General features: G+C 34.0%; 1 pseudogene; it reads left to right on the forward strand.

Annotated features, from left to right (window-relative positions):
- Positions 1-14,105: 14,105 nt before the first annotated feature.
- On the forward strand, positions 14,106-16,859 carry LOC149538315 (uncharacterized; annotated as a pseudogene).

The following is a 16,859-nucleotide window of genomic DNA, read 5'->3' on the forward strand; positions in this document are numbered from 1 at the left end:
ACGTCTGGTTCCTCGGTCTGATGCTTGACTCTGATCCTTGTTGTAATCGAGACTTCTTATTTTTTCTTCAAATACGTACTTTGTATCCACTCACTACATATATTAATCCTCAATGTTTTCCAGTATGTCAATTTTTTGCGATATATCTTTCCAGATTTGGTTCGATTGTCTTGTAATTTCTGATTGAGATTCTTATTAATATAGACTGTAATCCCCTCTCACAATTCCCATCTTTTATTTTTCATTCTGAGTCCTCTTGTCCTCAACCTTGTCTAACCTGTCAATGTTCTTATTATCTCTATCTCTGTAATCTGTGAATTAGCTTGCTTCTTTGTTGTTTCATAGCTCCTTTCCTTTTATGATTTGATGAGAATATTTCCTTTCGCTCGAGATGTGTATCTGATGCTTCTGGAGTCTTCATTTCTGTATGTCTTGCATTCTTCCCCTTTTGATTGAACGTTATCTTTCTGTAAATATGGAATGATAAATTTATATTGAAAGGGCACAACTGATGGGATCTAATTATTATTTTAGTTAATTACTTTTTGACTTATGTTTTCATCATTACATATGAATATATTTATTGTTTATCTATATATTTTGTTATTAAATTGATATTAATATATTTTCACATATAAATATTATTTACTATTTATAATAATTATTTTTATCAAACTAATTATCATTTATCTTTCCTTTATTATATTGTAATTATAATATAATCATATATAATAGATGATATGATTATATTGATCAATATATAAATTATATGTTACTAATTTTATTATTATGTTTATAAAATATAATAATTTATTATTCTTTATTCTATTATTAAAACTTGTGAATATGAGGACATGATAGTCCACCCTTCTTCAAATTGCTTGCCCTCAAGTAATGAAAATCTTTGGTGACATGTGCCTCAATATCCAATCTAATGATCCTAAAATGACAATTTCAATGTGAGATTAGAAATATAACATATTCACAGATATAAGCTTATCATTTTCAAAATATATTTCATCATATTATTTAAATATATAAATAAATAAAATAATTCAAATAAAACTTATCTTGATTTGTTGTAGCACTTGGGATTCTCCTTTTTCTAGGTGTTGCTTTCTTTTTGGATAAGTAAGTCTTCATATATGTAGTCCTTGTCTTAATTCCTTTCTAAGACATTCATTAGAATGTCCTCTTTACTTTAACACTCATTGAGAATGCCCTTGATTCAATCTTTGAAAGAATGTCATTAATCTTCACACTATCTATAAATACTCATGATGCTTGACACTCCTTAAAAATGTTCTTACTTTTGACACTTGTTGAGGATGTCCCTAATTTCTCATCACTTACTAAGAAATATATACTAGAATGTATGAAAACATAAATCATGCACTATATATATATATATATATATATATATAATTAGTGTATGAAGACATGATGCAAACACAAAGTATACACGTTGATGCATGAAGACATGATGCAGACACGAAGCATACACATGTTAGACCTACATCACACATTAGTACTTCAAAAACCATGATAAGAATATTATTCAATCTTGTAAGTAATTAACTTATAAGATCCTAATTCCCAATTTAAAACCTTCTTAAGAAGAAGTTGTGATTAGATGATTAGCTCCTAGGGGAGCACTTCCTAGGGCTCTAATTAATGGAAAAGCTCTCCACTAAGCACCATCTTCTCACAATGCTTCTCTTTAAGACCTTATGGATAATCAATCTTGATATATCTATCATTCATAGGAGGTAGTTCTTCCTCTTCCTAGGTCTTATGGATACCCACTCTGGGTGTATCCATCCTTACATATGTATATGACTTTCCTTAATAGTAGTATTGTACTTCAGAGAATACTTGATTCCCTGCCTCACTTCTTTAAGAGTATTCAATTATAGAGTATCTTGTGAAGTCATTCAAAGAGGTTAGCTCTCTAAATTAATTCCTTCTAGGAAATATTATGCTTTATGTTCCTCTTATCAATGCCTACTTGGAGTAGTCTATTTCTTGTTCCTCTCAATCTCAACAAATTCAATATTCTGCAAGAATTTATCATTAACTGTAAGAAATCACTAAATCGATGATTGATCTTATATATATTTCATTGATATTGTTGTTGTATCCTTTTGAGTTACATCACAACATTGTTGAGTTAACTATTCCTCTTGTTTGAATCCTTCCCCGTACCATTCATTTCTATTGATTTTCTTCCTTTCCTACAAGGACATGTCAAATCTAGTTTGATTTGAGATGAACATTATTTGTCTAGATGAAGATCAATCCTGAATGACTGATGTGTTGATGGTCCTCATAGTATTGTTTGCCAAAGGACTAGTGTTCACTTCTTCTACCACAAGTTTGTTAAAAGGTTATCCATAATTCTGTTATAATGTTTGTATAATTCAATCATATGCCTATCACAAAGTATCAACAATCGTTTCCCTAGTTTCCTCATACTTCACCTTCACTAATGATTCTTTGTTCTTATATGCTAATCATTTTTTAAGACTCACCCTATAGGATGGCAAGATCATTTTCTGGTACCATTGTAATGTCTTGAATTCATACTATGGGTTTTGAGACTAATTGCTTTTAAACTTAGTTATAAGAGACTATAATACAATTGGAAAATGGTATTATATAATTGAATATATTACATTTGCAATGGGATTGTCAATGTGTAAGATGGATCCAACTATAATGTTTAGCTACTTCGATCTTAAATATACTTGAAACTGATAACTTTTGATTTAAGAGGTCAGTGATGATGCTATTTTCATTATTTATATATTTGATTCTCATAAATTCTTAGTTTGATATTTATTGATAATCTAAATATTTTCTTGCATTTGAATATAGGTTTCTAGCCTACAACTACTATTATTACTCTTTTGTATATAATTTTAATCACTTATGGTCATTCTTGATATGGTGATGGCTATGGATAATTTTATAGGGTGTTGTGATTCTCTATTAACCATTCATGCAAACAAACACTTTAATCTAATTGAATAGGATCAGAAAGATAACATTTGATGATGATGGTCTTAAACTTTGATATTTTCTCTTTTGCTAAGCAGATACCCCAGTGTTGATTGTATTTCGTCTTTTTAAAGATCGCGTCTCCTCCTTCCTTGATCGATTCCTCTTATATCTCCAATAATTGTGAATAATGTTTGATGGTATAAGAGTTTCAATCCTTTTTTGTTGTTCGATCATCTTCTCTCTTCACTGCATGTTCCTTATATACTAGATTCTCTTTGTTATCTTTAAATTGGAACTTTTGTTTATTCAATATCATATAACAACTTCCTCGCTAAGAGGGAGTGTTAGTTTTGGTAGCTTTGGATAGTTGTTCATCCATATGTAGTTAATTAGCAAGTAATTGTTTTGCTAACTAAATGGGTTAATCTAAGATCAAATATTTTTTAAATAAATGACCACTTTTAGAAACAACTAGAAACTGACTTGGTTAGGGTTGTTAAGTTGTTTTAATCTCGACTCTCGATTGAGAATCAATCTCACCTGTTAGTTTTCCAACATGAGTACTTAAAAAAGTGGGTTAGGAGGGGCATTTGGAGCATAAAAAGATTTGAGAAGCCCGGAGATGCTTGAACAATCAAGTAGAAGCATTTGTAGTGTTAGCAAATGAGTTTGGAGTGATAACAAATAGTCTTGCAATGTTAACAAGAGCGCAGTGATAGTGTTGGGTGTAGCAGTGGAGGAATATCAACAGGAGAAATTAGGAGGTTGTTTGAGTTCTACTAGTGAGAGAAAATGAATTGTGTATCTCTTGATTTGTTGAAGTTAATATAATTTCCTCATTTGTAGAAGTAGTTTTTCCTTAGGGATTTTTCCAAGGACGATTTATCTAAAAATATTGTGTTTCTTATGTTGTGAATTTCTTTCCGTATTTTATAAGTGATGTTACAATTGTGTTATTTTTCAACATTAGCTGAGAGTTTATTTTCAACGGTTTAATAATCATTTAAGATAGGAGATTAATAATTAGTGACTACTATAGAAATTTTTACATTCTTCGAGGAACGTGTTCCTTTGATCAGCACAATCTCCAACCTCGTAGTTTGGCTACTCTTCTATCGATCTATTTAGTTGTGGTCCTCATTGCATTGTGTTTTGTTTGTCTGTATCGCTCCTTGTATTATAAGAAGCCAAAACGCGTGCCATTGTAGAAAGTAACTCCATTCCACTTGAGATCAGTGAACAAGTGATACATCTTGCCGAATTTGAAGGAGAGTAACATGATTGGATCTAGAAGTGCTAGAAAAGTTTACAAGGTCCATCTGTAGAACTGAGAAGTAGTAGCCCTTAAGAAGGTCTATAACATCAACAGATCAGTTGGAAGTTTGAAGAGAAAAAGCGACGGGACAGAAAGGAAAATGGGAGAAGTGGAGGTGAATACCTTGGGGCACATTTGGCACAAGAACATCTTCAAGCTTCTCTGTTGCATTTTGAGTGAAGAGGTAGATTTCAAGCTACTTGTATATGAGTTCATGCCGAATGGCAGCTTGTTCGATCGTCTACACTAGCAAGGCATAGGACAAGGAATGGTAGGGGAATGGCGGATAAGATATCAAATTGCTCTTGGTGCAGTTAGGGGACTGAGTTACATGCATCATGATTGTCGCCCTCCAATATTTCATAGTGATATGAAATACAACAAGATCTTGCTAGATAACAAATTTGGAGCTAAAATTGCAGATTTTGGTGTCTCTAGAATTCTTCAGAGGTTGGGGAAAGCACATTTGTTGTCTAGCTATGTAGGTGTCACGACTCGTCATATGACTTCTTTGTTTGTGCCTACATGGTGATTAGGTGGGAAACTTGTTATTTTGACTAGGTCAACTATTTTTTTTTTAGACTTGATAGATTAACTCATGGATTAGATTAATCTTGTCATTTGATATGTTAACTAGACTAGAAATTAATGTTATTAAATGATTTTCTAACTTATGTTAAATGAAAGGTTAAGTCATTTTATGATTATGTTTATGATATAATGGAGATGTGATTTAAGATTATACTATAATGAATGTGTATGGATTATAGTTATGATGTTCTTAAGTGATGTTTTATTATCGACTAACGGATACTGACTCCTTATGTTTGCGAGTGTTTGAGTGTTCGCAAATGTCGAAGGTGAGGGTGTGGTTGAGGTAGAGAATTTTATCCTTTTGGAAGGGGACAGACAGAAATCCTTGCAGCTTACACACACCACTTAGAGTGTATTATAGATTTAGATTATGTTTTGTTTAATCTTTTAATAATGATTCTTTGATTCGGCTAATGTGATGAGTGTATGCGTGAATAGATACTATCTTTAAATAAATAAATAGAGGTGAGGTATGTGTATGGGAAATTTCATTAATTTAAAGTTAAGACTTTATTTCTTTTATAAATATATAACTATGCAAGGGTTTTTGAAAATGATAAATAAAGGTGAGAATTGCAGAAAACAAAAACATAGAAAAAGGAGATTAATTTTTGTTATGCATTAAAAGGAATAGATAGCCACGATGGAGGGCATTCAATGAAACATTTATATAGCAAATAATGGAAGTAAAAATCATGGCTGGAGAACAAGAACTGCGGAAGCAGTTCTGGGATTTCTTTAAAGGAGATAGTTTTTGGGATATTCGGGAGAGGGAGAGAGACCAACAACCAAGGGTGGAAATAGATTTGGAGGTGCACGGGTTGAGAAGATAGGATTGGAGAGACCAATAGTCAGCAAGTTCTTTTTCTTTGTTTCTCCATTTGCAAATTCTTTAACTTGGTGTGTGTTACTTTGTTGACAGTGTATTCATTTATTGGTTTTATTTTTCTGATCTGTGGGTGTTTGAGAAATTGGCTGAGCATGTAATAGGGTTTATGTAATGTGCTTTTAAAAAAAAAAACTATCTTCAATTCATGCTCTTGCTGATTGCCAAACTCTCGAGAGAGATTGGGATGCTCTTCTTTTTCTTTTCTTATCTGAACCTTTTCTCTCTTGATCTAACGGTGATTTACCCTTAAATCTAATTGCTATAGCCAATAGGTATGTGTTGTAGGGGCTGAAAGTGTTAATGTTGTTGTAGCACCACGTGTGTGAGATAATCTCTACATTTGTGGAGCGCAATCAATTTCCTTTAGCTTATTGACTATTTTTTTTTTATTGTTGTGAAATTCTACACTCTATCATATGGTGATGTTGTTTGATGCATAAGTTTGAAGCTAATTTTGAAATAAATCATGGTTAGTAAAATCTAAGAATAAATGATTGCTGATGGAGACTAGAAGATAGGTTATCCACCAATAAGCACTCGCTGTGAACTCAAATTTAACATGTGTGCTGAGAGGCTGAACTTCATGATTAGACTTTCATTTTCCTAAGCTTTCTAAAAAGTGTTGATAAGTAGAACTTTAAAACTTATTTAATACCAGTTTGGAAGCTTCTCTAAGTAGCATATGGGCAAACTCTAGCTAAATTTTAAAGGCTCTTGGACAGTTAGGGAACCATACCTCAGGTTTGAGATTTAGAAGTACTTAGAGTAGATTTGTATTCCCATGACAACTATGAAAATCATCAAAGTATTTAGGAGCACTATAATTGGAATCTCGTGTCTATCACGATGAAGATACAAGCCTGTTTTTAATTTGGTATATTAGATTGGTGATCTTGTGTGCAAATTGTAATTTTAAATTGTAAATGCTCTTAAGATTCCTTCAGTTGTAATGTATGCAAGTAGTGCTGAAATTTTAATACTGGTTAATGTTGATTTGGTTACCTTCACTTTTATACTTGAATGTGTAAAGCTAGTTTCAGCTAGTTGAATTTATTCAACTTTAAATGAATGCCACTTGTGTTCCAAGTTTGTATCTTGGTAGATTGTTTGAGTGCACTTTGTTATAGTTGAATGAAGATTTGTACTCTGTCTTTACATCCATAATGAAGTTTGTTCACTGATAACTACTAAGAACTTGATGATGTTATGATTATCCAAGGTTTATTTCCTTATGGAAGGGTGCTTATGGCATTGGGAGGGTGGGGATAGATGCATTTTTTTTTGCTTCTCTCAACCTATTGAGTGTTGCATGGCAGGATTCATTATGGTTTGACTGTCCATGCATCATGTTGACGAATTTAGTGCTTGGCCAAGCCATATATTATTATTTCAGTTGAAATACTATTAATTCTGACTTTGCGTATGAGTAGATATGCTAAATTGTACATATGGAAAAAAAAATATGTTCTCTTTACTTTTTGCATATGTGTTGATGTGTAAAATTTTTTTTTTTTCCCTGCCATATATCTGTGATTAGGCTACTTAGCACATGGATGCGTGTAGTAAGATTCATAGCTGCACTGGTTCCATCTGATCTGTCTTGTTCCGAGAAGCTAACCTTCTTGTGCCAGAGTCGAGGAGTTCTTCATTGTTAGGAAGAACCCCGGGGGAGTATTACTCCGTGGTTGGCGAGGTAAAAGCGCTTGGGCCGCACCCCGGTTCAGATAGAAGATAGATGTCATTTGCCGGCTAAGGATTACATCACTCTAAAGTAGGGCAGCGAACACTTGGAAGCTGTAAATGCCTAATGTCTGATCTCTTATCTTTTCTATATTGATGTCTAAGCATCTTTTGAAATGTACCTATGTATCATCTTCAGTTACATCGACATTTCTTTGAATGGTTATAATGAAGTCTTTTCTTTGAGCTTTATATATATATATATATATATATATATATATCAGAACAGCATTGTATTTGGATTTTGTAATGAACTTTGTAATCTTTATCAAGTTGTCTCTATGAAGTATCTTGACTTTTCAACTCCAATAGCTGATGTGTATCCTACTTTTGCTGTATTTCTCGTTTTATGGATGTTTTGGCACCATGTCGTAAAAGTGGTCTTTACAGTAGGCTCGCACGAATATATAGCCCCAGGTACGAAACTTCCTATCCACAAATTCTAAATTTTTAAATTTTGGCTTGCACAACTTATCTCATATTTTCTTCCCGCGTATGGAACTGTTATGTTTAGAATATGGGGAGAGGCTAAAAGTAAACGAGAAGAGCGATGCATATAGCTTCGGAGTGGTGTTGTTAGAGCTAGTCACCGGTATGAAAGCTACGAGTGAGGTGGAATATGGAGAGGACGGAAACATCGTGCATTAGGTCTGTAACATAATACGCATGGGCGGGGAGAAAATGGAAGTGCTGGATGAACGAACGGTTGAAGATAATTGCGTAGAACAAATGTTACGAGTATTACATATGGGTTTGGTTTGTACCAACAGAGTGCCAAATCAGAGGCCTTCTATGAGAGAGGTGTTGGAGAGGTTAGAGGCATGCGGCGGCCACACCCGCAAGGAGACAGTCCTCGGACTGGAAAGAATATCAATTTGCCACTCCGAGTCTCAGAACGAAATTGTTTGCTTTCCAGATCAACAGAGCTAGGATATTTTGTTAGTTTACCCCGTCCAATTTATGCTGGTCCGTTTTGTTGTATAAATAACAAAACAGGTGTCTTTAGTGGCCTCGCAACGTACGAATATGACTTCCTCGCCTACTTTCCTATTCTCTATATAATCAACTGCATGTCTTCTAAAAATCTGCAAGACTCTCCTTTACTGTACTCAATTTTCGATAATTTGTTTTTTTAATAAAGAAAATGAAATTTAAAATTAAATATATAATGTAATTATATATTACCAAAATTGTCATGCCTCTTAGTTTTGAGGATGTTTTCCACATTTCAATACTTTGGCTTAGTACTTATGTTTCAACTTTGAGTTGATATGTTTTAGTCATATGATGATAGACTCTTAGTCAAAATTGTAAGATGACTAGACTTATGGTGAAATTATTTTGTCCTAGACTTATTGATTGATGATTTTAAGTTCATTATCTTATGTATTAGACTAATGACACATATCTTATGTTTAACACTTATTATTAATGATGACCACATTTGTACAAAGTCTTCATGATTGCGACATAATTTATTAAGCATGGGAAGTGGTTATATGTGCATATTATGGTGATGATTCATGCATGTTTAATAATTATTAATATGCACATATGATGTATTTTGTTTGTTATGGACTATGGCATTTGTTAGATACTAACTAATTGTCATGTTGTCTAGTGTCTGAGTTTTGTTGGGGAAAACATGAAAGTGTAGTTGGGATAGAGGAGGCTAGTTCCTTTCTCAGACTGATCATTATTTATAGATTGTGTCTTATACCTTAATCTTTAGTTCACTATGTGGGTGATGGAAGAATTATTCTATCGTATCAAGTAACTTACTGAAAGAATGTTTTACTAACCAAAAGTTAATGTACATAGGAACTATATATATTATCCATTGAATATGTCAATAAAAGAATGAATAACAATGAGTAATGTGAGATTTTTTAATTTGATATTAATGAGAAAATAGTGAAATGTAGTAAAAAGGAGAAGATAAGTTTTACTAGAACAAGAAGCACTTAGGATGAGGGAGAGTGAATACTAAATATATGTAACCACTTATAAAATGGGACCACTTATCCAAAAAAATTGGTAAAATAAAATAAAGAAGAGGAACTAAAGATTCTGAATGAGTAGGAAAGCAAGAAGACATAAAAGGTTCTTATGAACTATACAATCTTAAGGATCTGAAAATCTACAATCTACAACCTATCATAAATCAGATTTCCCCCTCCTAACTTACACTACTGGGCATGTATCCTTATTGACATAGAATGAGAAATTGAGAAATAGTTATGTGTTTAAGATGAAACATGATATGATTGATACTAAACTTTATGGAATACATATACTTATAGAATCCAAAATATAGGAAAATAATATAGATATAGAGAAAATAGAGCACTAAAAGAAGTTTACACAAACACAATTTTTCTATTACTCTTCCATGCCGATCTTTTACATATTGTAGGGTACTCCACTTTCAATTTTGTAGCTTAGCAAAAGAATCAAATTCTTTTTATAGAGCTTATAGCTCATATGCATCCCACTATAAAAAAGTTGAACTCATTGTTAAAACACTAAAAAACAACATGCATTTTATGATTTAAATTTTAACTTTGAGTTCCATTTGACTGTTCTACAAGAGAAAAAATGATTGTCTAAATATTAAAATTGATGCAAGTAGAAGTTGCATGGAAAGATTGTGGTGGTGAAAACAAAATGATATGCAAGATCAACATCAGTTTCACAACCCCCCCACCCCCTAGCCCACTCTTCCTTGATGATAAGACTCATAATTCAATGTCAAAGTACATAAATTTTATTCATGTAATTTACAGTTCAAATTTTCAACACTAAAGTCTCATAAACTCATATATTACTTCCAAGGTAATTTTTAGTGGCTAATATTTGCCAATTGACTAAATCTTACAAAAAAAGAAAAAATTGTTAATAATTTGGCTAATAATTTAAGATTTAATGCAACCTAAATCACCACATATTTATCAAAAATTTAAACTTAAAGATTTGCCACAATATTTGATACATGATTAGATTTGATTCACATCAATATTATATATTATTGAAGAAATTAAAATTTATTCACTGGAAATTATCATAACTATTAGTTATTTTAGAGGTATATCACAAAATTTAGTTTTCACTATAAATTTAAAATAGTATGTAATGATCCTTATAATATTCCATGAGGTACAAAATGTTCGCTTTTGATTTGTAATATTCCATGGCAATTAATGAGCACACAAAAATTATAATTCATAAATAACCAAAAATATAAATAATATTAAACATTTTTTTTCTTCAAGATACTCTCTCATAGAAATAATTTTGGTTTTGAAAATAATGAAAGATTCGCCAATGTTTTATATCTTTTTTCTAAAGGTGGGTTTCCAAAAGTTTACCTTGGCTCACTCACTTCTAACACAAGTCAACCAAGTTTTTATTTATTTCTCTCTTTCATTAAAGATCATAAGGCTCAATGTTCCCTTCCTTTCTCTAATATAGAGAAGATTCGCAAGACTTCCATGTGTTGATCACAATAAGTAGTCATCAACTACTTCACTCAAACATTGGAACCTTGATTTGTCATTGTCACTTTTGACATGTGAACATAGATTTTTTTACAACCTTTTGAACATCTTTGTGACCTTCAACCAATAGGATTCATCAGTCCATCCATAATTAATGTACATACAACTTTTTCTAGATTGTTCATCACAATATCTAGTCCAACAAGATTTTTTGCTATGACTAGTCAGCCCACAAATGCTACAATGGTGAAGATTCCAACATTCATCTTCTTAATGTCCTTCCCTTCTATAGTGGCAACATGAAATGCATACTTTACTTTCAATTTATTTATTCCAACCTACAATACTAGCAACAAAAAATCTCTCTTTCTTACCAAATCCAAGCCCTTCAAATGTTGGCCTCCAAATGGACAGGATGGGCTCCTTCATGCCTGTGCCATCATTTCCTAATCCTATTTCTTTAAATTCCATTTTCTACATAATCTTAAACCAATATTATTTTTAAAATAACTTATGTTATCATTATCACAATTTCCATTTATACCTATAAACATATTCTTACATTAATCTATACACTCTTTCCATGAAGAAACTCTGACTACATCACCAACATTAAATTGATATAGATCACTTGTGTCACATGCAACATCACAAACTATTGACTTTAATTTCAAGATCTCATTATCTTTTTTCTAGAATTTTTAACTTCATACCTATATCTTCATTATCCTTCTTGACTCTATCAAATGATATTAAATTATCATTCAATTTGACATTTTACTTTTTAACCTTTTCCAATTATTTTTCAAGCTTCTCAATTTGACATAAATAATCGTATCCTTCATATCTAAACTTTTAAAATTCTCTAACGATTTTGAAATACACTTCTCCAATTTTCTCAATTCATCATTAAAACATTTTAATAACATTTTCTCACAAATCACACTCTAATTTTCTTTTTTAACCTTCTTTCCAAACTTCCCCATTAAAACATGAATTATTTTAATAGAAATAAATTACCTAGTACAACCTTCTCTCTATTGTAGTTTTTCTTATGGAGCTACAATCATAGCTTCTTCCAGCATTAACAAACATGCACCCTTTTTTTTCCTTAATTTGTTTCACCAGTAAACAACTATTGATTTCAATTTTCTTTGACTAGAGTATTATTTGACATAAAAATCTCAACTATGGGCCTTTAGAGATCTTTCTCGTAAAAAACGTTTAATTAACACATTGCTCAAAATCTATTATTATTATCTGATATTCTTAAGAAAATCCTAGCCTAGATAATCTCATGAACACACTAGTTAAAGTAGTTATTAAAACGCTACAAAATAACATGCATTTTATGCATTATATCTATACTTCAAGTTCCACTTGGCATACTTCATGAAGCACTGATCATCTAAATATTAAAATTGATACGAGCATAATTTGTATGGGAAGTATTTTATTGTGAGAACAAAATGATGCACAAGATCAACATCAGTTTCAAAATCAAGATCCTGCCTCATATTATTCAATGTTCATCATGTATCTTTATGTACTTAGAATGAGAAATTGAGAAACAACCGTGTGTTTAAGATAAAACATGGTATATGCCAATAGTGGCATGTTGTGATAGTTAAGTTGTTGAGTTGTTATCCTTGCCATCAAGGTTCAAATCTAATGGGGATGAGGTCCCCTATTTGTGGCCTCACTGGTTCATAGCTCTAGGTCAAAGCATTTACCCCTCTTTAAAATAAAATAAAATAAAAGATAAAACATGGTATGCTTCATGTTGAAGTCTATGAAATACATATACTTGCATATGTGAAAATTACAAAAAGATAGGTAGATGCCAAAAATTGTACCAGTAATTAAAAATAAAAATTAATCTTCTAGCTATCTTTGAAATTAGAATAGTATCCTTTAATAGTGTATACAAATAATATTTTAAAAACTCAAAGCTATTAAAAAAAAAAATTCAGCTCCTTAATTAACAACTTAATTTTAATAGAATTAACATTGGTTTTTTGATAAGTAGACAATATTTTTCTTGTGGATCATCATTCCAAATTCAAATTCTACAAGAGTAAGATATGTTAGGTGCCCCCTAGAAGAGATATAGAATAATCTTATATTATTGCCACCATTGAAATCCAAAAATAGATGAATGTTATCTTAAAAGCTCCTTTCTTGTTTTCCTAACATGAAATATGACTAAATCTATATTAATTGTCCTAATCCTATTTGACATCACACTTAGTTTTTTTGTCTTACTAGAGGAAAGACCTATACTACTTTTTAGTCATAAGTAAATATATTGAATACATTGCATATAATAGTCTCATGTTACTGCCACCATAAGTACATTCGAAATAGATGAATGGTATTCTAAAATGTCGTTTCATTTTTTTTCTAATATTGAATACTATTTTGTATCGATATTAATTGTTTGGCAATATTAGATGCACATATATTTTTGTCTAATTAGAATAAAGACTTGGACCACTTTTAAGTCTTTGTCATATTATGACTACCATATATAAATACAAAACCAAGTGAATGTTGTAGTCTCCTAATGATAATCAATTGATGTTAACTCTTCCTATCATATTTGATGTATAGATTTTTTTTTGGGACGTGGGGTGCGGGGGTTTAGGGAGAGGGGTGCGGAGTTGTAGAAGAAAAAGTGAATTACTTTATTCACAATAAGAATGCATTGTAAAAAGTAATAGCGTATGGTTACCAACATTGGTAAACCCAAAAATAGATGAATGCAATTCTCATTCCCATTGGACGTACATAGACTTTCCTCCAATTCGAGGAAAGACCTCGACTACTTGAAGTCCCGAGTCAACCCTAAAGAGGGCATTGCGGGTCATTCACGTCTCCGGGCGCATCTTCCCGCACATATCAAATCTAACTATGTAACATCTGAAGCCAAATCTATGTCTGCAAGTGAGCACCACGAAGTTGCATTATCGCTGTCATAAGAAAGAAAAGTAACACATCTACAATACTTTAAATGCTAAAGAACTAGGCCAAGATTTCTACACAGCTAACTCCTTTCTTATACTAATTTGATGCTACAAAATTTAAGAGAGTAATCAAGCTCTTCCCAGCTCTCGCCTCCTTTACATTTATTCTCAGCTGCCTAGTTATGATTCCCCACTGCGCTTCCCTCTCGCCAGACGGCCAAATCTTGCTGAAAATCAGAAAGGGCGATTGGACGGACCCCAATAATTCTTTGAGCAACTGGGACGACTCTCACCAAAATCCATGCGCTTGGAACGGAATTTCTTGTGATAAATTCAACACCGTTACAGCTGTTGATCTCACTGGTGACTCCGTTTCTGGCAACTTGACTTCTGCTATTTGCGCCCTAACTAATCTCACTGTCTTGACTCTCCAACACAATGCTTTGACCGGCCCCTTCCCACTTGGCCTCTTGCACTGAAGCGTTTGCACAAGCTCGATTTGTCGCTCAGCAAATTCGCTGGAATACTGCCCGCTCATGTCTCCCAGTTGAGTGGGTTGAGAGTCTTGAATTTATCAAATAACGCTGCCGAAGCTAGAAGCTCTCTTCTTGCACGACAATAGTTTGAGCGGAACATTCCCTTTGTTTCTTGGGAATTTGGAGTCCCTAATGAACTTCACAATCGGGAGTAATCCTCTGCATCTTGGTGTTATGCCGAGAGAGCTTGGCAGCTTAAAGAAGCTGCAAGAGTTAGGGCTAGATAACTGCAGCCGTGTAGGTGGAGTACCACTATTCTTGGGCAGTTTAACGCTGCTGAGGTTGTTGGACATTTCCCAGAATCTTCTCTCTGGCGTTATCCCGCTTTCCCTGGGCAATTTAACACGGCTGAAGTTTTTGTGGCTGTGGTAGAATAATCTCTCGGGCGGCATGCCAACATCCTTGGGCAATCTACCTCAGCTGGAGGAGTTGGATATCTCGTCGAATCATCTAAGGGGTGAGATTCTGGCCAGTTTGATGGCTCTATTAAATTTGCAAATACTGCATCTGAGAAACAATAACTTGTTTGGACGAATTCCGGCGAACATTGACCAACTGAGGAGCTTATCCAGATTGAATTTTGGTGCGAATCAGCTTTACGGCACAATTCCTCGAGCGATTGCCAATCTCACAAACCTAAATCTTCTTCATCTGTATTCCAACCAGCTTACCGGGACGATACCTGCTCAGCTCGGAGAGTTACGTTGCTTGAGTAACTTGATGCTCTACGACAACAAGTTCAATGGCTGGTTGCCCCACAATTTGGGTATGTACTCTAATCTCATTGAAGTTGATCTGTCCAGAGGTGGACTGGAAGGCCCTCTGCCGACAAATCTGTGCATGGGTTTCGAAATCACTTCAAACAATTTCGACGGTTTGCTACCTTCTACTTTTAAAGACTGTAAGTCTCTGCGCTTTCTCTACATCGACAACAACCAGCTGACCGGTGAGATTCCTCCAGGGCTATGGGGCACTGCTAATCTCCAGGGATTGTTCTTAAACAGCAATAAGTTCCGAGGAAAGATTTCACCTGCAATAGGCCAAGCGAAGGAGCTGAGTCGATTGAAGATAAGAAACAATCTGTTCGAGGGAAGAATTCCTGCGCAATTTGGACAGCTGAAAAGTCTTCTGGTTTTTGAAGCTGGCAACAATCGCTTGTCAGGCCCCATTCCCCACGAGCTCGGGAGCTTGGTTTTGGTAAATATTCTTACGCTGGACCACAACTTTCTATCAGATGAGATTCCCAAGGAAATAATTTCTCTGAAGAATCTCAGTGAGCTCAATTTGGGTCACAATAAACTTACTGGGGAAATCCCTGCATTGTTTTTGAGTGACATGACTAGTCTTGATTTGTCAAACAATTTTCTTTCTGGAGGGGTTTCCTCCCGAATTGGTAGCATCGAATATTTACGTTTTCAATGTATCCAACAATCACTTTTCCGGACCCATTCCTGATGGCTTAGACAATCTGGCTTACAAGGACAGCTTTGTGGGCAACCCGGGGCTATGCGGAGGTCGGAATTTGATGCTTCCTTCGTGTTTCTCTGATCAGCACAATCTCCCGCTACTCTTCTATCGATCTGTTTAGTTGTACTGGTCGTTGCCTTGTGTTTCGTTTGTCTGTATCGTTCGTTGTATTACAAGAAGCCAAAAAGTACGCCATTGTGGAAAGTAACTCCATCCCACTCGACATCAGTGAACGAGCGATACATCTTCCCAAATTTGAAGGAGAGTAACGTGATTGGATCCGGAAGTGCTGGAAAAGTTTACAAGGTCCATCTGCAGAACGGAGAAGCAGTGGCCGTTAAGAAGGTCCGAAACATCAGCAAATCAGTTGGGAGTTTGAAAAGAAAAAGAAACGAGAAGGAAAGTAAAATGGGATCAGTGGAGGTGAATACCTTGGGGCACATCCGGCAAAAGAACATCTTGAAGCTTCTCTGTTACATTTCGAGTGAAGAAGCAGATTTCAAGCTCTTTGTATACGAGTTCATGCGAAATAGCAGCTTGTTCGACCGTCTGCACCAGCAAGGCGCAGGGGAATGGCGGATAAGATATCAAATTGCTTTTGGCGCAGAACAAGGAATGGCAGGGGAATGGCGGATAAGATATCAAATTGCTCTTGGCGCAGCTCGGGGGCTGAGTTATATGCATCATGATTGCTGCCCTCCAATATTACACAGTGATGTGAAATCCAGCAACATCTTGCTCGATGACGAATTTGGGGCTAAAATTGCAGATTTTGGCGTCATCGGAGCTATTTTATCAGAAACGAGAAACGCAAAGACAACGGCAACGTAATGAAAAATGCGATATATAAAA

Source organism: Cupressus sempervirens, chromosome 9 (genome assembly GCF_028749045.1).
Source record: "Cupressus sempervirens isolate cs-2001-9-10 chromosome 9, ASM2874904v1, whole genome shotgun sequence".
Lineage (NCBI taxonomy): Eukaryota > Viridiplantae > Streptophyta > Pinopsida > Cupressales > Cupressaceae > Cupressus > Cupressus sempervirens.